The following is a 24,197-nucleotide window of genomic DNA, read 5'->3' on the forward strand; positions in this document are numbered from 1 at the left end:
GTGTTAGGAGACATAAAAGGTTAGCTCTGGCAACTTCCTGTGTTCCTGACTCTCCTAGTGTAGAAGTCCTATGTCAAAATTAAAACCCTTCTGTGCTTCACATGTCCTAGCTGTTGTAAGTGATGTGGGGAAGGCAAAAGGAGTTAAGTCTGTTATAGGTTCTCACTAGTAGGATGGTGGGCACATAGGACAGTTATCCCTCAGACTGGCGTTTTTCACACCTGGACTGGTGGAAAATCCTTTGCTGTCACACAGGGTTTTAAATTTGCAAGGTAAGCTCCTGGTCCAACTGTTGCTATCTCCTTATGCTTTCTCCCTACAGATCAGGGAAGAATTGTTTGGGGTCATAGATTTCCTCCGACAGGGATTAATTAAGCATAGGTTAGCACAAAGTTAACTAAACTAAACTTTTGTTATAAAAATAACTCCAGTCATTAATCATGTACAGTAAATCCTCCTTATTAATGGATTTCATATTTGCATATTTACCTATTTGCTAAAATTTATTTGTAATCCCAAAATCATTACTCTTGGAGCTTTTTGGGTCATGTGTGGAAATGTGCAGAGTGGCAAAAACTGAATCACTCAATACGCACATCCCTAGTTGAGGTCAAACAACCTGGCTCTCTGCCTTCTTGTTTCAACTCTCGTATTCTAAACAACTGTCCTTCTCCTGGTCTATTTAGTGCCATGTTTTGTAAATATTTGTGCTTTGTGTTGGTGATTTTGCTGCCTAAACTGTCTCATGAGTACAATGCTGAAGTACTGTTTAGTCTTCCTAAGCACAGGAAGGCTCTGACGTGTCTTACAGAGAAAAATATGTGTTAGCTGAGCTTCCTTCAGGCATGAGTTACTGTGCTGTCTAAGGTTATTGAAGCAAATATATATATATATATATATATATATATATATATATACATATCTATGTATATTATATACAGAGAGAGACAAAAAATTATACACATTTTAAGAAAGGAAAATTGTATTAAAATTGTAATATTCAATATATACCGATAATAAAAGATGAATAAAAGTCACATTTGATTTCTGCAATTACAAGAGGTTCTCAAAGTGGTTACCATCAATGTCCAAACACTTCTGATTACAGCGAATTACTGCTTGAACAACAATTGACCAAAATGTCCACTTTTATACATTTTTTGGCACCCAAATATATGTGTGTGTGTATATATATATTTACTTATTTATTTATGTTTATATTTATATTTATAAATATATATATATTTACTTATATAAAATATATATATTAAATAAGGTATCTTTAAACAGAAACACACATAAAAGAATGTTATATATTAATCTGTTAATGAAAATATTGTGGGCAGAGGCTCATCACAGAGGAACAGACAAAGGAAACTAACCCAGTATTTCCCGAGGAGCAATGACTCCAGTGTTTGCAAATTCAATGTTCATGGAGACTTTATGGAATAACACTACTGGGAAGCAAGAGAATCAACTGTACTGCGAGTATCTTATAGTTTAAGTCACATTCTGATAAATATAAACGGCTAGGTACAACTGTTACATTCCTCATTAAACTTGCTCTGAAGGTCTGTCTCATTCCTGGACCTTTCTTAACACCAGGGGGCCTTCCTGGGCCTAGATAGGCCTCCAACTTGCAAACATGGAGGGCCTCCGAGCACTTGTGGCAACAATAGCTCTAGAACCCTTCTAAATAAATTAAGACCCCCTTCTTTTCTGCTTGTCTTGCAAAACTAATAGACGTATTATAGTCATTTTTGTCATGCACAATGAGACAAGATTATAATTTATTAGTAACTGGAAGGAGATCAAGTAAAAGTTCCAGATTCCTGTGTACATTAAGAAAGTCTCAGCAAACCCTAAGAAGGGCACAAATAGCTACTGACATGGGCAAAGTTGCTTCAGGCAATGATGTCTCCCATTTCCCATTTTTATTATACACATCTCCTAGCATTCTCCATGGTAGGTGATAAATTCAGCCAAGGAAACAGAGAGAAAGGAAAGGGAAATCTACACTCTCCTCTAAAACTAACCTAGAAATAACTTTAGAGGTCATTACTCTGAGAAAACAGATTTATAATTTTTTGTTATCCACTTTTAAATTTATAGCATCCTAGTTTAAGCCTTTATCATTCAGCTAGATTACTACAGCAGCCTGCCAAATGTTCCCTGCCTTGCTTCTTCTTACACCCTCTAATTCTTCACAGCTCCAGATTGATTTTTATCATGAAAGTTCCCACAGTTCTCAGGGTAAAGTCTATCCAAAATCCACAGCCTGGCAGTCAATGTCACCTGAAATTTAGTTCAAATCTACAACTTTTACCTACTTCTATCTCCCAACACATAGCCTCTTCTCCAACCTAATCAGTGGGCTCCCTCTTTCTAAGTGTAACTTGTGTCTGCTCAGCATAGTAATTGAATGACTGGTTAAGCTTAGACTCTGAAGTAAGAATGACTTGGCTTCAAATCCTAACTCAGCCACTCACAATGTAACTTTAGGCAAATAACCTTAATGCCCTCATTTTTTAAATGGAGTTAATAAAAATATCTACCTCAGAGGTTTGTTTTGATAATTAAATGTTATTATGCATGGAAAGTACCCAGCCATACCTGGTACATTAAAAGTAATGACTAAATATTAGTTTAAAAAATAAATCAAAACAGTATGATACATACTGGCATAAAAACAGACACATAGACCAATGGAACAGAACTGAGAGCCCAGAAATAAACCCATGCATACATCAACTCACATTTGACAAGAGAGCCACAAATACTCAATAGAGAAAAGACAGCTTCTTCAATAAATGATGCTGGGGAAATTGAATATCCACATATAAGAACAAAACTAGATAACCATCTTACACTATTCACAAAAAATAACTTGAAATGGATTGAACACTTAAATGTAAGACTTGAAGCCATAAAACTCCTAGAAGAAAACACAAGAATAAAGCTCCTTGACATGGGTCTTGGCAATGATTTTTTTTTTTTGGGATATGACACCTAAAGCACAAGCAACCAAATCAAAAGTAAACAAGTGGAGCTATATTAAACTAAAAAGTTTCTATTGCACAGCAAAGTAATAGCCAACAAAATGAAAAGACTAACTATGGAATGGGAAAAAGATATCTGCAAACCGTACATCTAATAAAAGGTTAATATCCAAAATATATAGGTAACTAATACAACTCAATTAACAACAACAAAAACCCACAATAATTCAATTTTAAAATGGGCAAAGAACCTGAACAGGTATAGAAGAAGCCATAGGTATCAAACTTATGGACCTTGGGTTCAGAGAGGATTTTATAAATTTTACCTCAAAGGCGAGGAGACTAAAACCAAAAATAAATGAATGGGACTATCTCAAACTAAAGCTTCTACACAGCAAAAGAAACCATCAACAAAAAAATTAGGCAGCCAACCAAATGGGTGAAGATATTTGCAAACAACACCTCTGATAAAGGGCTAATATCCAAACTATATAAAGAATTCATGTAACTCATCAACAAAAAAAACAAGCATTCCAATGAAAAAATAGGCAGAGGGCCTGAACAGATAATTCTCCCAAGAAGACATACAAACAGCCAACAGATATGAAAAAATGCAAATCAAAACAACAATGAGATACCACTTCACATCTGTGAGAATGGCTATTATCAACAACACAAGTAATAACAAGTGTTAAAGAGGCTTGGAGAAAAAGGAACCCCCCATACACTGCTGGTGGGATGTATATTGGTAGACACTATGAAAAACAGTATGGAGGTTCCTCAAAAAATTAAGAATAGCATTACAATATGACCCAGCAATCTCTCTTCTTGGTATCTAACAAACAAAATTTTTAAAGTCTGAAAACATTATCCATAAAGATGCATGTACCCCTGTGTTCATTGCAACATTAATCACGGTGGCCAAGACATGGAAACAAACAAAGTGCCCCTTGATAGATAATTGGATAAAGAAGATGTGGTACATATATACAATGGCATATTCCTCAGCCATAAGAAAAGATGAAATACTGTCATTTGAGATAATGTGGATGGATCTTGAGATTATCATGCTAAATGAAATAAGTCAGACAGAAAAAGTCAAGAACCATATGAGTTCACTCATATGTGGGATATAAAACTGAAAGCAACAAGCAAACGAGATTAACCAACCAAACAAAAACTCATAGACACAGATAACAGGTTTAAATTTCCAGGTATAAAACAAATAAGTCATGGGGATGTAATGTAAGCATAAGGAATATAGTCAATAATATTGTGATAACATAGTATGGTGTCAGATGGTTGCTGGACTTACCATGGTGATAATTTCTTTTGGCATATAAATGTTGAATAACTATGGTACACCCCTGAAACTAATATAATATTTTATGTTTGCTATATTTTTAATAAAAACCTTTTTAAAAACTAGGAAAAAACTGCCATTTGCAACAATATAGATGGACCTTGAGGGCATTACACTAAGTGAAATAAGTCAGACAAAGACAAATACTATATAATCTCACTTACATATAAAATTTAAAAAAAAAGACTCTAGAAAAAAACATCAGATTTATGGATTTGTGGAGTGGAAAATGTATGAAGGTAGTCAAAAGTAACAAACTTCCAGTTAGAAGATAAATAAGTGCTAGGGATGTAATGTACAATATGATAACTATAGTTAACACTGCTGTTTCTTATATATGAAAGTTGTTAAGAAAGTAAATCCTAAGAGTTCTCATCACAAGCAAAAAAAATATATATTTTTTCTATTAATTTGTATCTATATGAGATGATGGATATTAACTAAATTTATTGTGGTAATCATTTCATGATACGTACGAGGTCTGCCAATTAAGTTCACAAACTCATCCTAGAAAAAGTGCTACATACATCATTGCTGAATATCAATGCAGTCACCTTCAAAGTATTCCCCTTGGGAAGCTATGCACTGATGCCAGCACCTAGTCCACCCTTCAAAACAATTTTGGAACTCTTTCTGGAATGGCCATCAGAGCTGTCATCCTATTACTCTTGATGTCCTGAATGTCATCAAAATGCCTTCCTTTCGATATTTCCTTTATCTTTGGGTAAAGAAAGAAGTCATTGGGGGCCAGATCAGGTGAGTAGGGAGGGTGTTCCAATACAGTTATTTGTTTACTGGCTAAAAACTCCCTCACAGACAGTGTTGTGTGAGCTGGTGCACTGCTGTGATGCAAGAGCCATGAATTGTTGGTGAAAAGTTCAGGTCGTTTTCGTCTAACTTTTTCACACAGCCTTTTCAGCACTATCAAATAGTAAACTTGATGAACTGTTTGTCCACTTAGTACAAATTCATGATGAATAATCCTTCTGATATCAAAAAATATTAGTGATATCATTTTCACTGTTGATTTGGACTGACAGAAAGTTTTTGGCCATGGAAGTTGGCTGATTTCCATTGTGCACTTTGATGCTTTGTTTCAGGGTACACCCATGTTTTATCACCAGTGATGACATGGCCCAAAACATTGTCTTGCCTCTCCAAAAGTTCTTGGCAAACTTCGACTCTCCTTTTCTTTTGTTCATTGGTGAGCTCCTTTGGGACCATTTTTGCATACACCTTTCTCATGCCAAGATTTTCAGTGAATGTCATTCTAAACCTTCCCAAAAGCAAAAGTTCAGGACAAGATGGCTTCACTAGTGAATTCTACCAAACCTTCAAAGAGGATCTAATATCAGTCCTACTCAAACTCTTCCAAAAATTTGAAGGAGAGACAATACTCCCTAACTCATTTTATGAGGCAAACATTACCCTGATACCAAAACCTGGTAAGGATAACACAAAAAAAAGGAAACTACAGACCAGTATCTGTGATGAATACAGACACACACACACAAACACACACAAAAAAAATACTAGCAAATCGAATGCAACAATGCATTAAAAAGATAATTCATCACGACCAAGTGGGGTTCATCCCTGGGGCACAACGATGCCTCAACATACACAAATCCATCAATGTGGTACACCACATAAACAAAATAAAGGACAAAAATCATATAATTATATCAATTGATGCAGAAAAAGTGTTTGACAAGATACAACATCCATTTATGATTAAAACACTTAATAAAATAGGTATAGAAGGAAAAGACCTTAACATAATAAAGGCAATATATGACAAACCCTCAGCTAATATCATAATTAACTGAGAAAAACTGAAGCCCTTTGCTCTACATTCAGGAACACGACAGGGATGTTCCCTATCACCTCTGCTTTTCAACATAGTGTTGAAAGTCCTTCCCAGAGCAATCTGGCAAGAGAAAGAAATAAAAGGCATCCAAATTAGGAATGAATAAGTTAAATTGTCCCTCTTTGCAGATGACATGATATTATATATAGAAAACCCTAAAGACTCCACCAAAAAGCTATTAGAAACAATAAGCGAATATAGTAAAGTTGCCGGCTACAAAATCAATGTACAAAAGTCCATTGCGTTCCTATATACCTACAATAAATTCTCAGAAAAAGAAATAAAAAAGAAAAAACAATTCCCTTTGCAATTGCAACAAAAAGAATAAAATACCTAGGACTACACTTAACCAAGGATGTGAAAGACCTATATGCTGAAAACTGTAAGACGTTTTAAAAAGAAATTGAAGAAGACACAAAGAAATGGAAAAACATTCCATGCTCATGGATTAGAAGAATCAACATAGTGAACATGGCTGTATTACCCAAAGCAATATACAGATTTAATGCAATCACCATCAACATCCCAATGGCATTTTTTAAAGAAATAGAACAAAAAAATCATCAGATTTGTATGGAACTACAAAACACCCCGAATGGCCAAAGGAATCCTAATAAAAAAGAACAATGCTGGAGGTATCACACTCCCTGACTTTAGCTTGTACTGCAGGGCAACAATAATCAAAACAGCATGGTATTGGCAGAAAAACAGACACGCAGACCAATGGAACAGAATTGAGAACCCAGAAATAAAACCACATAAATATGGACAGATAATCTTTGACAAAGAAGCCAAAAACATACAATGGAGAAAAGCCAGCCTCTTCAATGAATGGGCCTGGGAGAATTGGAAAGCCACGTGCAAAAGAATGAAACTGGACTGCTATCTGTCACCGTGTACCAAAATTAATTCAAAATGGATCAAAGACCTAAGCATAAGACCCGAAACAATAAACTGCATAGAAGAAAACATAGGTACTAAACTTATGGACCTTGGGTCAAAGAGCATTTTATGAATTTGACTCCAAAGGCAAGGGAAATAAAAGTTAAAATAAATGAATGGGACTATATCAAACTTAAAGCTTCTGCACAGCAAAAAAACCATCGACAAAATAAAGAGGCAACCAACTGAATGGGAGAAGATTTTTGCAAATAGCACCTCCGATAAGGGGCTAATATCCAAAATATACAAGGAACTCATACAACTCAACAACAACAACAAAAAACAACCCAATTGAAAAATGGGCAGAGGACCTGAAGACATGTTTCTCTAAAGAGGACATACAAATGGCAAATAGACATATGAAAAAATGCTCAACATCACTAATCATCAGAGAAACGCAAATAAAAACCACCATGAGATATCACCTCACCCCAGTCAGAATGGCTATCATCAACAAGACAAATAGTAACAAGTGTTGGACAGGCTGTGGAGAAAAAGGAACCCTCATACACTGTTGGTGGGAATGCAGATTGGTGCAGCTGCTATGGAAGGCAGTGTGGAGGTTCCTCAAAAAATTAAGAATAGAATTACCACATGACCCAGCAATCCCTCTGCTGGGTATCTACCAAAAAAATCTGAAAACATTTATCCATAAAGACATGTGTGCTCCAATGTTCATTGCAGCTTTATTTATGGTGATCAAGACATAGAAACAACCAAAATGTCCTTCAATAGATGAATGGATAAAAATGTTGTTGTATATATACACAATGGAATACTATTTGGCGGTAAGAAAAGATGAAATAGGACTATTTATGACAACATGGATGGATCTTCAGACTATAATACTAAGCAAAATAAGTCAGACAGAAAAAGTAAAGAACCACATGATTTCACTGACTATGTGGTATATAAAATTGGAAACAACGAAAGAACAAGACAAACAAATGAAGGAACAAAAAAATCATAGACATAGACAATAGTTTAGGGGTTACCAAAGGGTAAAAGGGGAGGGGGACTCTAGAAGACGGTAAACAGGGTCTAATATATGGTGATGGAAAGAGAACTGATTCTGTGTGGTGAACACACAATGTGAGATATAAATGATGTATTACAGAATTGTACAACTGAAATCTATGTAACTTTATGAACAATTGTTACCCCAATAAACTATTTTTTTTAAAAGGAAGAAAAACAAAAAACAAACGAACAAAAAAAGATTTTCAGTGACGATTTTCCTAACTGTTTCTCTATCAATGTTGACCTGGTCTGCTATGCTTCTCACAGTCAGCTGATGGTTTTGACGCACAATTCGATGAATTTTTGCAATGTTTTCCTCAGTTCTGCTTGTTACTGGCTGCCCTGACCTCTCTTCATCAATGATGCATTCTCTCCCCTCAGAAAAATATTTAATCCATCTGTACACTGCCATTTTCTTAATGGCATTATCCTCATAAACTCGGACTAACATGTCCCTGATTTCACTTTCACTCTTGCCAAGTTTAACAAGAAATTTAATATTTGTTCGTTGCTCTAATTCAAGCTCAGACATTCTCATGATGGCACACAAAAATACACAATAACAATAATGAATGCCACTCAGCAAGACACCACCACACGTCGACATGAACACAGCTGTGAGACACTGATATACCAAGGTTATGAAACCTTACTGAGCTATTTGTACAGTGTTGCTAATGTAAGCGCATGGTGGCAAGTTCATGAATGTAATTGTCAGACTTCGCATGTGTCTGTTTACCAGGGCTTATCCTAAATTCTTCAAAGGCTATGATAATGTATGATCCATTTTAATTTTAAAAAATGATGAAAATATGTCTAAAATCACTAACTATAGTACATCTGAGAAAATTCCAGAAGCTCATTTTAATGCCTCAATCCCAATAAAAATAGAGTAGACATAAAGGCTTCTACAGGTTACCACCCACCTGAATAGTTGGAAAGAAGGCTAGTGTCTCAGAAATTACCCCTTTAGTACCAAATACATCTACATAGTGAAAAGGAGAATGGCCTTAAAGTTAGAAATGCCACAGGAAGGATGCCAGTTGGAACAATTACCTAGCACTACCTTGCAAGTTAGTACAAGACTATACTTCAAAAATATTTCCAGAACTTATGTAAGAGGCATTATTAAAAAATAAATCTTATTGGCCTGGATATAAGACAAACTCTTTGAAATATAAAGTCTTAATTTCCAAAATGATGATTTTTTTTTAATTTTTAATTAAACAAATGCATTCAAGCACATGAAATGCTCAGTTTTTTATACCCCATGATGATAAGGAATGACAATAACTCTTCCTTCTAACTTACCCTGCTACCTTTTGAAATATGATAGCATGAATTACTGCCATCATAATTTAAATTAAAGTGTTTCTCTAGCAGCCCCTGGCAATCTGTGTTGGACATCTATTCTGCCTATCCAAACTCCATAGAAATGGTGTCTCAAAAGTCCAATGTTTCTTTTGGAGCAAAGCATTTTTAAACATAACATTAACAATATTTACAATAGAGATTGAAACTATTTGACAGCCCCCGTTTCTCTAGTCTTTCCTGGTATCCCCAACCCCATCCCATGAGGTCAGGTTTGTTAGGTCTCTTGGAAAGGAAGCTGCTGAGGTCTCATCAAAATAGAGGGTGTTTCGCCGTGCCCTGAGGGGAGATTCTTCACCAATAAATAAAGGCTGCTATATTTTTATTGTTTAATTTTATTAAAGAAAGCTTGTGTTTTTTTTCATGCTAGGACATACATTCAGACTCCTTTTCACTGGTATTTCCAGCGTGGAGGACAAGAAAGAAGCTGGGAGATGGGATAGGATTGTTTACGGTCACATTCAGGAGAAGATTTGAGTATGTTGGTGTGCAGAGTGATGGCGGGCGACGTTACTCCACAACTCTGCTCACTGCTCAGGCCTTGAAAACACTTATACAGAAATTAGTCCCTCCACAGCTGTTCTTTTAACCCCATATTTACAATTCCAAATCCCTCATTCTGTCTTTCTCTCCTTGCCTCCTTTTCCGCTCCCATGAGCACTGTCCCCTTCCCCCTTGTTCCCATCCTTATATTGTATTAACCTGAAAGTAACTATCTATGTGACCTTCCAACAAAAGCCCTGTCAGCAAGAGAAAGAGCTGCATCACATAAAGTAATGTCGAGATTTCTTTGTAACAGAGCTGGACAAACCACAATGTCTTATCTCCTGACACCCACATATATGTAAGGGAGGCTAATATTCCTAGCTCAAGTAGCAGATTAAGAGGATGGGAAAGAAGAAAATGCATTCTTGCCTCACCTCTAGCTGCATGGAATGCAAGTGTAGGGACCATAGTTGGCTTGTTTGGTAGCAAAAAAAAAAAAAAAAAAAAAAAATCATTGTTTCAAAATCCCAATGCTGACTTTTTGCAGAGGAATTACTTTCAAGCCTGTTACATTTCTCTGGGGTATATGACCAGCCCATCAGCCATTAGTCACCTTGTCTGTCCCTCATTCAAAAGTTGGATAATGTATTACTCTGGAAATGTTATCTAGGCTTTTTAACATTTCAGTTTTTTGCTGAACTGTACTTTGAAGTGGCATGGATAGAGAAATGAAAAAGATGAAGGAGATTTTTTTATTTCCGGCGGTGAGGGACGAGTGCAATTATCTTAGCAGGCATACTTCTTCCTTCTATTTCTTCCCTTTCCTCTCTCATCCAATAAAGGCAACACTAAAGAGAATCAGTTTGCAAAATGAAGCTCATGGCTGAGTAGCATTGTCAATGGAATGCTGACATAGAAAGTGCTGTAGCCTTGATTCACACTATCTGTTCCCATGGAATGCTGGCTACATCATACAAATGTAAACATCATCACACATGTATTAAGGACTTTAAGATAAGAGGAAAATGGTTATTTTTGAAATAAATAATTAATTTGTAATTATGTTGTTGAGTTTTGGGGCTTGTGGTTGACTTTTATTTAAATAGACACATTATCAAAAATAAATAAATCGATAAATCAATAAATCGACATTATCATAATGATATCTGCAGCTGGACATTTAATGACAATGACAGTGATGGTAGTGATGATGACTATAGCAACAACATGATGGCTTTACTGGGGAAATACTTTTTTTCTTTTATGCTAATTGCTACGTACGTGCCAGATATTCTATTGCAAGTTTGGTGTGGAATCCAGAAGCTCACTCCTAAACATACAGGACAGTACTGTATTTAAAGGGGATTCCCTGGAAGAAATATGGTCATGAGAGGTAAATTTCATGAAAAGCAATGATAGTGTTCACCCAAATGAGGTGATTCTTTTTTATTTTTTTCCTTAAATACAACCGTATTATTTCATTAGTTTTTTAATCTTGATTAAATTTATTGGGGTGACAGAAGTGATTAGTAAAATTACATAGGTTTCAAGTGTACAATTCTATAATACATCATCAATATATTACATTGTGTGTTTACCACCCAGACTTAGTTCTCCTTCCATTTGTTTGACTCCCTTTACCCTCTTCTACTTTGACACTTCCCCACTTACCTTCTGGTAACCACTAAAGTGTTGTCTGTGTCTATGAGTTTTTGTTTGTCTCTTTGTCTTGTCCCTTTGTTGCTTTTCAGTTATGGAAAAATATTCCATGTTCATGAATTGGAAGAATCAACATAGGTAAAATGGCCATATTACTCAAAGCAATCTACAGATTTAATGCAATCCCCATCTAAATCCCAATGGCATTTTTTTAAGGAAATAGAACAAAAAAGCATCATATTTCTATGGAACCACAAAAGACCCCAAATAGCCAAAGCAATCCTAAGAAAAAAGAATTAGGCTGGAAGTATCATACTTCCTGATGTCAATTTATGCTACAAAATGACAATAATCAAAACAGCATGATATTGGCAGAAAAACAGATATATAGGAAGAGAAATGTGAAAACCCAGAAATAAGTCCACATATACATGGGTAGATAATTTTTAACAGTAATTCTTTTTTAAAACATTGAGCATTCCCTATGGTTTCTGTATGCCAAGGCATATTAGTTATCTATTGTTGCATAACAAATTACCCCAAAACTTAGTAGTTTGAAATAATAAAATGTATTTTCTCAGCTTCAGGAATTTAGAAGCAGCTGAACTGGGTGCTTCTGGCTCAGGGTCTCTTGTGAGTTACAGTCAAGATGATAGTTAATGTTTCTGTCATCTAAAGGCTTCAGTGGAGATGTAGAATCTGCTGCCAAGTTGACTCACTCACACACCTGGCAGCTGATGCTGATCATGGCAGGAAGCCTCAAGTTCTCCCCGCATGAGCCTCTCCCCAGGCACCTTGAGTGTCCTCACATCACTGTGATGAGCTACCCCCTATAGAGAACCATCCAAGAGATCAAGACAGAGCAGCAATGCCTGTCATGATCTAGCTCAGAAGTCACACACCATCATTTCTGGCATATTCCATGTGTTAGAAATCAATAATTAAGTCCACCCATCTGCAAGGGGAGGGAGCATTAAGATGGGAGGGAAGTTAGGCAGCACCTCTTGAAGGAGAGAATGTTAAAGAATTCATGAACATATTTTAAAACCACCACATAAGGTTATCTAGTTCTGACATAAATAGCTCACAAATGGAATTTCTTGTGTTCAGTAAAATGCTCTCACTTTTTTTTAAATGTGCATTTGTTGGACATTTTTCAAGCATGCCTTGAAAATGATAAATACCTTGGTCATGGTCATTTTTTATGTGTGGCATGCTTACTGCTTTCAAAATACAGAACTTGAATAAAAGTCCATTACAAATGAGTGGATTTGTACAATGATAGCTCAATATGCCAGCTAGCAGGCTGTTGCCTCTCAATTCCAAACCCACCCTTCCATACTCAGCTGTATGATGCTGGGCTGGGATTCTGCAACCACATTTCTCCTTTTCCTGCTGTTCCTCTTTGTCAGGTCCTGCCCATAGGGGAACTACAGAGAGATTGCAAAGTTAGAGGAGGGAACAGGGATTTGCTCCTGTTGGTTTCCTTTGAATTTTCTGCTTGCTTCCCATGTCCCCCTGCTTTGCTTCCTCTGCCCCAGCAGCAGCAGCTCCCTCCCAGAACAGCAGTTGAACCCAGTACACATTTTTTCCAGGTCTTGCAGATCCAGCCCAGTTTGCAAGCCTTCAGAGACACCAGCACCCACTGCCCAGTGTCCTTGCTTTAGAAATCAGGGCACTTCCTTTGAGCTCAGAGACACCAGTACAAGCTAAGCAACAGATCCTTCTCAGAATTCTAAGATTTTGCTCTATGGGACATCTCTTCCATAGTTCTAAGTTTTAATAATTCCAACCTCTTCTCTTTATTCCATGACAGCTCCATGACAATTCAGTTTATTTTGCTCTCATTTCCCTAATTTATCATTCTTAATATTAAATTATCTCCATTAAAATAAAGCAAGTGGTATGGTTTTTCTCTCCTGACTAATATGTTGTTTATGGAATTGCCAAAAAAGAACCAGGAAAGTGGCATAATGGATGCTGTTGTTTGAAACATGGAAATGAGGTAAAGTCACAGGGGACTACTAGCATGGCCAATATTTAGGATCATTGAAGATCATACAGCCAAATTATTAGTTATGAAATGGGAAAATATTATAAGTCTGATGTTTTAAACATGAAAAGATACACCTATTACTAATAAGGTTCTATGGGTTTTTAAAAATCAAATCAGATACCCAGGGAAATATCAGTACATCCAGTATTTCCCCTGAGGACTAAACAGAGATGAGAGGTTCTCCTTATAAAGATGTTAGAGGGGAAAAGTCTGGAGAACAAGCCGTCCTGTTACTCACAACCTTTAACTGTATAAAAACTGTGCTGAGGTTTCACTCTAATGTGAAAACTAGAAATCTTCCACCTAGTGATCAAAGGTGAAACCCTTGTCCTTTACCACCCCAGGTAGGACAGACAGATGAAAAACAATTCTGTACCACTGGCTGCACATTGAAAAATATTAACTGCATCCTCAACCAAGAGTAAAGATTGTCATCAAACTAAGGCAATACTGTCTTGAACCAGCAGGTATGGATAGATTGAATAAAAAAATAAGTACAGAAATATGGTTTAGAAGGAAACTGGTATCTGAATCCAAGAAATACTCCACTCTGAGTAGAAAACAAAAGGCACAAAAAGATGGGGCAGAGCGGGTAACATATAAAACAGATTGGTTTCAAGATTAAACTAAAGATGGCCCAAATCGTGATCCCATAGAACTTTCCTCTCTCTCTCTCTCTCTCTCTCTCTCTCTCGCTCTCGCTCTCGCTCTCGCTCTCGCTCTCGCTCTCGCTCTCGCTCTCGCTCTCGCTCTCGCTCTCGCTCTCGCTCTCGCTCTCGCTCTCGCTCTCGCTCTCTCCCTCCCTCTCTCCTTCCCTCCCCCCCCCACCCCTGTTGGTTGTCTCACCATGAGTCAGCCTAAGCATGGCCAAGTCCATCTGATCTGCTTCACAAGTGTAGTGGAGAACGGTTAGTCAGTCTTTTGCCTGGCTCTGCAGAGTCCTTGACACCCCACCCGACTCAACTTGCAGGCTGACCCAAGCTGCTCCCGGTGGCTCTTCCATACAAATGGCCTGACTGGCTCATGCTACAGACTTTCTTAAAACTTCTCAAAGGTTCATAAACACCAAACAAACAGCATCTGGCCTCACCTTGCCTTTACCCACTTGCTAAGGAGCCCCAAGCCCAGCATTAGCAACAACTGGACTGGGTTCACAGCTTGGCCTCTTGCGGCACCTCCAAGCCCATCATGGGTGGTGGCTATCTGTGGGTTGCTTTGTGGCTCATGCCAGGTGGTCCTGGGCAGGATATAGTCTATTGCTGAACATGGCCTGCAGTGGGGCCCATTCCAGGAGGACCCGGGGACAGCTGGCCCATTGACCAGCTTCAAAATGCACTGGAGCACCACCTGGCCGCTCTGAGGATGACACACCCAAAGGGCAGACTGGGCAGGCAGCAGAGCCCTGCTAAAGTGAATCCTGCTCCATAGGCTCAGCCCCTTCCTCCACTGTAGTCATGGCCAGTCCTCACAACAAATCAGCCTGATGGGCAATCCCTCCCATTGATGTGCAAACAGCAACCAAGGATCAATTACAACAGAAGGGCACACACAACCCACACAAGGGACACACCTGAAGTACCCAACTCAGGTTACCAGGGAGACTGTGCACATGGCCCCACAGGATATCTACTACATAAGGCCACTCTACTAAGACCAGGAGGCATAGCAGCTTTACCCAATACATAGAAAGCAGCTCTACCTAATACATAGAAACAAACACAAAGCGACAAAGAAACATGTCCCAAATGAAAACAAACAGAACAAAGCTCCAGAAAAAGAACTAAACAATATGGAGACAAGCAATCTACCAGGTGCAGAGTTCAAAACACTGGTTATAAGGATGTTCAATTATCTCAGGGGGAACTTCCACAAAGCGGTAGGAAACATAAAAATGGAGGTAGAAAATATAAAAAGAACCACTCAGAAATAAAGACTACAATAACTAAAATAAAGAATACATCAGTGGACGTTAATAGTAGATTAGATGAAGCACAGAATCAACTCAGTGGTTTAGAAAATAAGGTAGCAGAAAACACCCAAACAGAAAAACAAAAAGAAACAAGAATCTGAAAACTGGGGATAATTTAAGGGACTTCATGAACAATATCAAGCATACCAATATTTGCATCGTAGGACTACCAGAAGGACAAGAGAGAAAGCAAGGAATTGAAAACCTATTTGAAGCAATAATGACAGAAAACTTCCCTAACCAGGTGAAAGAAATAGGCATAGAAGCCCAGAGCATGCAGAGAGTCTCAAACAAGATGAATCCAAAGAGGCCCACACCAAGACACATCATAATTAAAATGCCAAAGTTTACATAGGTACTAAACTTTTGAACCTTGGTTTTAGAGAGGATTTTGTGAATTTGACCTCAAAAGTAAGGGGAGTAAAAGTAAAAATAAATGAATGGGACTATATTGAACTAAAAAGTTTCCTCACAGCAAAAGAAACCATCAACAAAACGAAGAGGCAACCAACCAAATGGTGAAGATATTTGCAAACCAAACCTCTGATAAGGGGCTAATATCCAAAGTACGAGGTGTGATCAAACAATATCGTATTTAAATAAAAATAATTATTACAATAAAAGATACATTGTCATTAATCCCCCTCACTTCAAACACACTTATCCCATCGTTCTTGCCACTTTCTGAATCAGTTCTGAAGTTCTATTTCATGAGTGTCTTTAGTTGCACTGTCATGGCCGCCTTGAGGTCCTGAATCGATTAAAAATGTTTACCTTTCATGGTCATTTTGACTTTGGGGAAGAATCAGGAGTTGCACGGTGCCAAATCTGGTGAATAAGGTGGATGAGGACACACAGTAATGTTTTTATTTGACAGAAATTGCCGTATACCAGAAGTGATGTGTGACATGGAACCTTTCCGTTGTGATCACAATATACGGTGAATGCTGCTGCTGAGTGTCATCCAATAGAAAGGCAGGGATCTTCAATATGGGAAGCCATGTGTTAAACCTTAGTAACAGTGTGTGACAAGTTTCACCTTGTTCAGTGCAGTTGGGTGTGAGCTATGGTTCAGAGAAGGTGTGTTTTAAAGTGTGTTGTAAATCATCCTTCATCACGACAGCACTTGTGTCATGCATCGCTTCTTGTACAGCAATTTCTGTCAATTAAAAATATTATTGTGTGTCCTCATCCACCTTATTCACCAAATCTGGCACCGTGCGACTTCTGATTCTTCCCCAAAGTCAAAATGACCATGAAATATAAACATTTTGAATCGATTCAGGACCTCAAGGTGGCCATGACAGTACAACTAAAGACACTCATGAAAGAGAACTTCCAGAACTGCTTCAGAAAGTGGCAAGAATGATGGGATAAGTGTGTTCAAAGCAAGGGGAAGTCTTTTGAGGAGAGTTAATGGCAATGTGTCTTTTCCTGTGATGAATTATTTTTATTTATGCATTCATCATATGTTTTAGTTTTGTTTTGTTTTGTTTTGTTTTGTTTTAATATTAAAACCATGCACTTATGCATTATGTTGAAAAGAAATATGAAGGAAATATATACAAGCAGCTTAAAAATGACACATTTATATAAATATATATATATTTGTGAAATTATGTATATATATTATTGTTATGTAGTTTTTCCATTACCACATAGTATGTTATTATTTTATGCATTCAATATTTGTTTTTACATTTACCCATGTATTTACTGTTTTCTACATTTTTCATTCCTTCTTGCACTTTAGACCCTCTGTATGTGAGCCCTTTTTGTAAAAATTAATATTCAGGTTCTTTAAAAACTCTAGGAAAAAAGCAGTTTCAGTGGATGATTTTTCTTTCTACGTCCTTAACTTCACTAAAATCTTATCCTCATAATTCCTTACTAACTTTTCAGATCCTCAGCTCTTTGAGAAGATATTTTTTTTAAAATTGTATTAGTTTCAGGTGCACAAGACAAAGCAAAACTTAGACGTTTATCATTTATATCCCTCACACAGTGTGAACCCCCCTCCCCCCATCCACTATCCCTCTGACCTCGCACAGAGCCAATACATTTCCACTGTCTCTATTCCTAATGCTGTACTCTGCTTCCTGTAACAATATACATACAAATATATAAATATACATACATATATATATTTATATAAAATTATAGTTGTCATTCAGTATTGTTCAGCTTCAGGTGTACTGTGCAGAGATCAGGCATCTACATCATCCCTGAGGTGGTCTCCCAAATGGGACTCATGTCCATCGGATACCCTACAACATCTTTACATTATTGATTACGTTCCCCAAATTAATTTTCAAAACCTTGTGGCCATCTTGTGGTTACCGACTATTTTCTAAACCTCTCACCTTCCCCTTAGCCCCACCCCCCCGCCCCTCTAGCAACCCTCAGTTTTTCCTCTATGTCTCCCAAACTGTTTCTGATTGGTTCATTCACTTATTCTTTTCTTTAGATTCCGCATATAAGTGAGATCATATGGTATTTGTCTTTCTCTGTCTGACTTATTTCACTTAACATAACATTCATCATATGTTTTTATTACACCTCATATATAAAGAACTCATACAACTCAACAACAACAAAAAAACATTCTAATAAATAAATAGGCAGAGGACCCGAACCGACACTTCAGCAAAGAAGACATAAAAATGGCCAACAGATATATGAATAAGTGCTCAAATTCACTACTTATTAGGGAAATGCAAATCAAAACCACAATGAGATACTACCCCACACTTGTTAGAATGGTTATTATCAAAAACACAATAACAAGTGTTGGAGAGGATATGGAGAAAGAGAAACCCTCATACACTGCTGGTGGAAATGTAAATTGGTATAGCCACTATGGAAAACAGTATGGAGGTTCTTCAAAAAAAATTAATAATAGAACTACCATATGACCCAGCAATCCCTCTCCTGGGTATCTATCCAAAAAATCTGAAAACATTTATCTGTAAAAATATATGTACTCCTGTGTTAATTGTATTAGCTTTATTGAAATAGCTTTATTCATGGTGGCGAAGGCATGGAAACAACCAAAATGTCCTTCAATAGATGATTGGATAAAGAAGATGTGGTACGTATATACAAGAGAATATTACTCAGCCATAAGAAAAGATGAAATACTGTAATTTGCAACAACATAGAGGAACCTTGAGATTACCGTGTCAAGCAAAATGAGACAGAAAAAGTCAAGAACCTATGACTTTATTCATATGTGAGATACAAAACTGAAAGCAATAAACAAGAAAAAACTTATACACACAAACAACAGTTTAGGTGTTACTAGAGGGTAATGAGTGAGGAGAGGAGGTAGAAGTGGGTAAAGGGGCTCAAATACATGGTGAGGAATATTTGTCATTGGATGATGAACAAGCAATGCAATATATAGATGAGGTATTACAGAATTGTATACTTGAAACCTGTATAATTTTATTAACCAATGTCATCACAATAAATTTAACTTTAAAAAATACCAAAGATGAAAAACAAAGAGAGAATCGTAAAAATAGCAAGAGAAAAGCAGTTACTTACAAGGGAGTTCCCATAAGACTGTCAGCTGATTTATCAACAGAAACTTTTCAGGTCAGAAAGAATTGACACAAAATATTGAAAGTGATGAAAATCAAGGACCTACAACCAAGATTACTCTACTCAGCAAAGCTATCATTTACAATCATTTCAGAGCTTCCCAGATAAGAAAAAGCTAAAAGAGTACATCACCACCAAACCAGGATGAAAATAAATGTTGAAGGGTCTGCTTTAAGAAGAAAAAATAAAGCTGAAGGTATTCATAATAAAATAAATATTAATAATAAAATGCCAATAGCTACATATCTATCAAGAGTTACTTTAAATGTGAATGGATTAAAGGTTCTAATCAAAAGACATAAGGTGGCTGAATGGATAAGAAAACAAAACCCTTACATATGCTGCCTATGAGAGACTCACTTCAGATTGAAAGACACACATAAAGTAAAGGGATGGAAAAAGATATTTTATGAAAATGGAAAAAAAAAAAAAAAAAAAAAAAAAAAAACAAAGAAAAACTGAAGTAGCAGTACTTAAACCAGACAAAGTAAACTTTAAAACAAATGCTATAACAAAAGATAAAGAAGGACCCAGTAATTCTACTTCTGGATATTTACCTGAAGAAACCCAAAACACTACCTCAAAGGTCATATGCATCCATGTTAATTGCAGCATTATTCACAATGGCCAAGATATGGAGACAGCCTGGGTGTCCATCAAGAGATGAATGGATAAAGGAAAGGTGGTACATATTTACAATGGAATATTACTCAACCGTAGAAAAGAATGAAATCTTGCCATCTACGACAACATAGATGGACCTAGAGGGTATTATAGTGAGTGGAATCAGACTGTGAAAGACAAATGCCGTATGATTTTGCTCATATGTGGACTCTAAAGAATAAAATAAACAAACAAAACAGAGACAAACTCATAGGTACAGAAAATATTTTGATGGTTATCAGATGTGAAGGAGGTTGGGGGGATGGGTGAAAAAGGTAAAGGTATTAAGAAATACAGATTTGTAATTACAAAATAGTCATGGGGATATAAAGTATAGCATATGGAATATAGTTAATATTATAACTGTATATGATCACACTTAACAGGGTGATCACCTCATAAGTTACAAAAATACTTAATCAGTATGTTGTACACCTGAAACTAATATAATATTATATATCAACTGTAATTGAAAAATAAAAACATGACTAAATTGTGTAAAAAAAGAAAAAACAACAACATCATTATCATAGCTAAAAATTAGACTCAAAGCCACCTCTTTCACCCAATATCTAAAGGAAAGAGCACTAAACATGAGCAGAGTCATTGACACTTACGAACACAGAAGTAAAAAAAAAAACAGAAGGAATTTAGTATGAGTTGGAAATAGAATATTAAATCAACCATAATAGCATGTATTATAAAGTTATAAATATGTACACAGTATCTTCTAGAGAAGACTATATAATTTAAATGTTATTATACAAGTGCATATTTCAAAATTGCTAGGCAGAAACTAAATTATCTCTTCAATATGGTTAAGTAGTTGTTCTTAGTTTGGGATGAAATTTTGTTAGAAGACTTTAAGAAAATGTTATCAAATATTATGAGTTTGGAAAAGAATCTTAATTATTACAACTTTGATATGTTTCCAGAAGATCCAAATTAGATCTGGGCTAACTTTCAGAATCAGAGCACCACTTTCCACCAGTCACATCAAGGAAAGAGCATAAAATCAGGGCAGAGGCAGCAAGACCTTGCCCTGTGCACATTCTCAGAGGAAGGAAGCATGGACAGAAATTAAGAGCATGGTCTTTTGAGATAGACCAACTGAGCTGCCAGCGTGGACTAGGACTAATTAGTTTACTTTTCTAACCTCAGTTCATTAATCTGCAAAATGGGACCACAAGCAAAACCAGTCTACTACGGGTCCGTGTTACCAAATTAGATGGATAACTTTTCAGTCCTAGACTTCTCAGCTTCATCAACATAGTTAATACTGTCTTCTTTTTCAAACAACTTTCCCTAAGCTTTGTGGAAAGAAAATGTTGCCCTCTCTCCATATTCCTGCTTGGATTCACAGTGGAATGAACCAATCCTTCCTGTGAGTATCTGACTTCCACTGGGCTATGGTACTCAGTTGTTTGGTCAGACACCAATCTAAATGTTGCTGTGAAGGCACTTTTTATATACAATTAACACTTAAATCAGGAGGCTTTATGTAAAGCAGATCACCCTCCATAATGTGGGTGGGCCTCTCCAATCAATTGAAGACCTTCAGAGAAAAGACTGAAGTCCCTCACAGAGGAAGCAATGTGCTTCCTGACTTCCTTTTGGACTCAAAACTGCAACATCAGTTCTTGCTGGAATTTCTAGCCTGCCAGCCTGCCCTCCAAATTTCAGACTTGCCAGCCCACATAATCACAGAGCTAATTCCTTAAAATAAACCTCTCTCTCTCTCTCTCTCTCTCTCTCTCTCTCTCTCTCTCTCTCTCTCTCTCTCTCTCTCTCTCTCTCTCTGTCTCTCTCGCTTATTGTGTGTATGTTTGTGTGTGCATGTGTCAGATAGATGATAGATGGTGGATAGATAGATTGATAGATAGATAGATAGATAGATAGATAGATAGATAGATAGATAGATGATAGATAGATAGATAGATAGATAGATAGATAGATAGATAGATAGATAGATAGATAGATGATGGATGGATGGATGGATGGATGGATGGATGGATGGATGGATGGATATAGATAGACAGACATTCTATTGATTCTGTTTCTCTAGAGAACCCTAACTAAACTAACAAAGCCCCCTAAGTGATTTCCCCACTGGAGCTCCCTTGTCCTTTCTCTACAGGGTAGGCCAAATGTTCGTTTATAAAGCATGTATTACATCAAGTCATTTTCCAGCCATGTCAATGGCTTCCCATTGCACTTAGAATAAAATTCAAAATCTTTAAAATTCTCTTTCAATCTTGACGTAATCTGATCTCTGCCCTCTTCTGGTGTCTCATCTCCATACTCCGGTCACTTGGTGTATTCCAGATGGGCTCTTTCTACTTTCTGTTCCTCAAATGTACTGAACCCCTTCTTATCTCAGAAGATTTTTACCGATGGCTGGAGTCCATTTCCTACCCTTTTCATGGAGCTTCCTCCTAATCATACTCAATCATACTCATTTCCTCAGTGAGGCTCCCTCCCCAAACCCCAGTAATAATGATAATAATAAGACTAAAAGTTTACTCTGTGCCAGTCTCCATTCTATCAATTTATACATATTAATTCATTTTGTCCTCACAACAACTCCATAAAGTAGATAGTATTGTTATCCCCATTTTCCAGATGAAAAAAGTGAAGCACAGAAAGCTTAAGTAATGTGCCCAAGACCACACAGATGAGCTGGGATTTGAATCCAGACATTTTGGCTCCAGAGTCTGTGAACTTCAATATTGAGTTTATCTTCCCCTGGGTAAAATTAAAAGATTCCCTTGATAACTTTCTTAGTGTCCTCTTATTTTCCCTCACAGTATTTATTGCAATTCAAAAATATATATTTATATGTTTGGTTACTTTCTAGCTCCCATCCCTATCCTATCACATGTCATGAGGACAAGGACACCACCTGTTTGGTTCAGCTGTGTGCCTAGTTCGGTATTTGGTATATATTAATTCTCAGTAAATATTTGTGCTTGTATATCCTTGTCCTTCCTTCCCTAGCTCATCATTTTTAGGTAGCAAATTCTCAAAACACAGCCTGAGGGCCCTCAAATCAACTAGGAATAATAATGGGAGTCTGAATGAAGAATTGGACTAATATCCTCAGTGTCTGACCTTGGCTATGCTTTTTCTACCAACTGTATTCTTTGCAGGGACCAATCCCCACAGCAGTGCAGATAGCAATGGGATGAGATTTGAGAATCTCCTAACCCTCAAAATTTGACCCCACTATCTACTTGAAATCTAATCTTTAGAGATGCTATTCCTTCAAGTCTCTCATTAGAATTCAAATATCCCCTGGAAGCTGAGAGCTGGTAGTCATTATTAGTTAACGTCACAGCTAGGATTACAGGACAGGTAGTCCCCTGGGGATGCAATTCTGAGTAGATGCCTCCATACCAGATGGGCCTGGTATCTGGAGCTAAGTGGCCAGCAGTAGACGGGGAGGGAGATTTAAGTAGGGCCAAGAGGACCCAGAGATGATTTTTCCTTCTCCGCAATGTTCCCTTGTTTCCAACATGGCCCTGCAAGAACTGCCTTGATAGGTTAAATGCCTCCTATGGTTTGTAGAAAATCTAATTTTTAGTTTTATCTAATGCTGTATCCATGCAACAAGACAGCCATCAATTTAAAAAGTGAGAAATTTAGTCAATCAAGGAAGGAGTTTTTTTGCCTCCAAGACACCAAACAGGTTTGACTGACTCTTCACTGATTTAATGAAAAGTGAGTACTGGGGTCATGGAGCTGCAATCCAATTAAACATTATTTCTTTCCACCTCCTCTTACTGAGGACATTGAAAGACAACTCAATACTAGGTTTAATATGGGAAAATGGTGATAGTCATTGAAAAGGTTTCAAATAAATTTGGTATGCTGTTCCTACTTCTCAAATTTATATTATCCCCTTTTAATGATGCATACTAGCATTTTAAGACAAACACTTCTAAACTTACTTTGTATTCAAACTGCTTATTTTAGGAAGGAAACACTGACTTTGTATTGACTGATTGATCACATTTTAGAAAAAGGGAAAGAGCCCAATTTGTTTTCAGAATAGTGTCAAAGACTACGGACTCCAATCTACTAATCCTGGAAACACACGTAGTTAAAATTCTTTGAGGTTTAATTTAGATGGTAAATTACATACAATTAGGTCATACTTACTAATGGGTAAAGTAACACAATACTGTGTTTCC

Source organism: Rhinolophus sinicus, chromosome 16 (genome assembly GCF_057876585.1).
Source record: "Rhinolophus sinicus isolate RSI-liver-muscle chromosome 16, RSI-T2T, whole genome shotgun sequence".
Taxonomy (NCBI): Eukaryota; Metazoa; Chordata; class Mammalia; order Chiroptera; family Rhinolophidae; genus Rhinolophus; species Rhinolophus sinicus.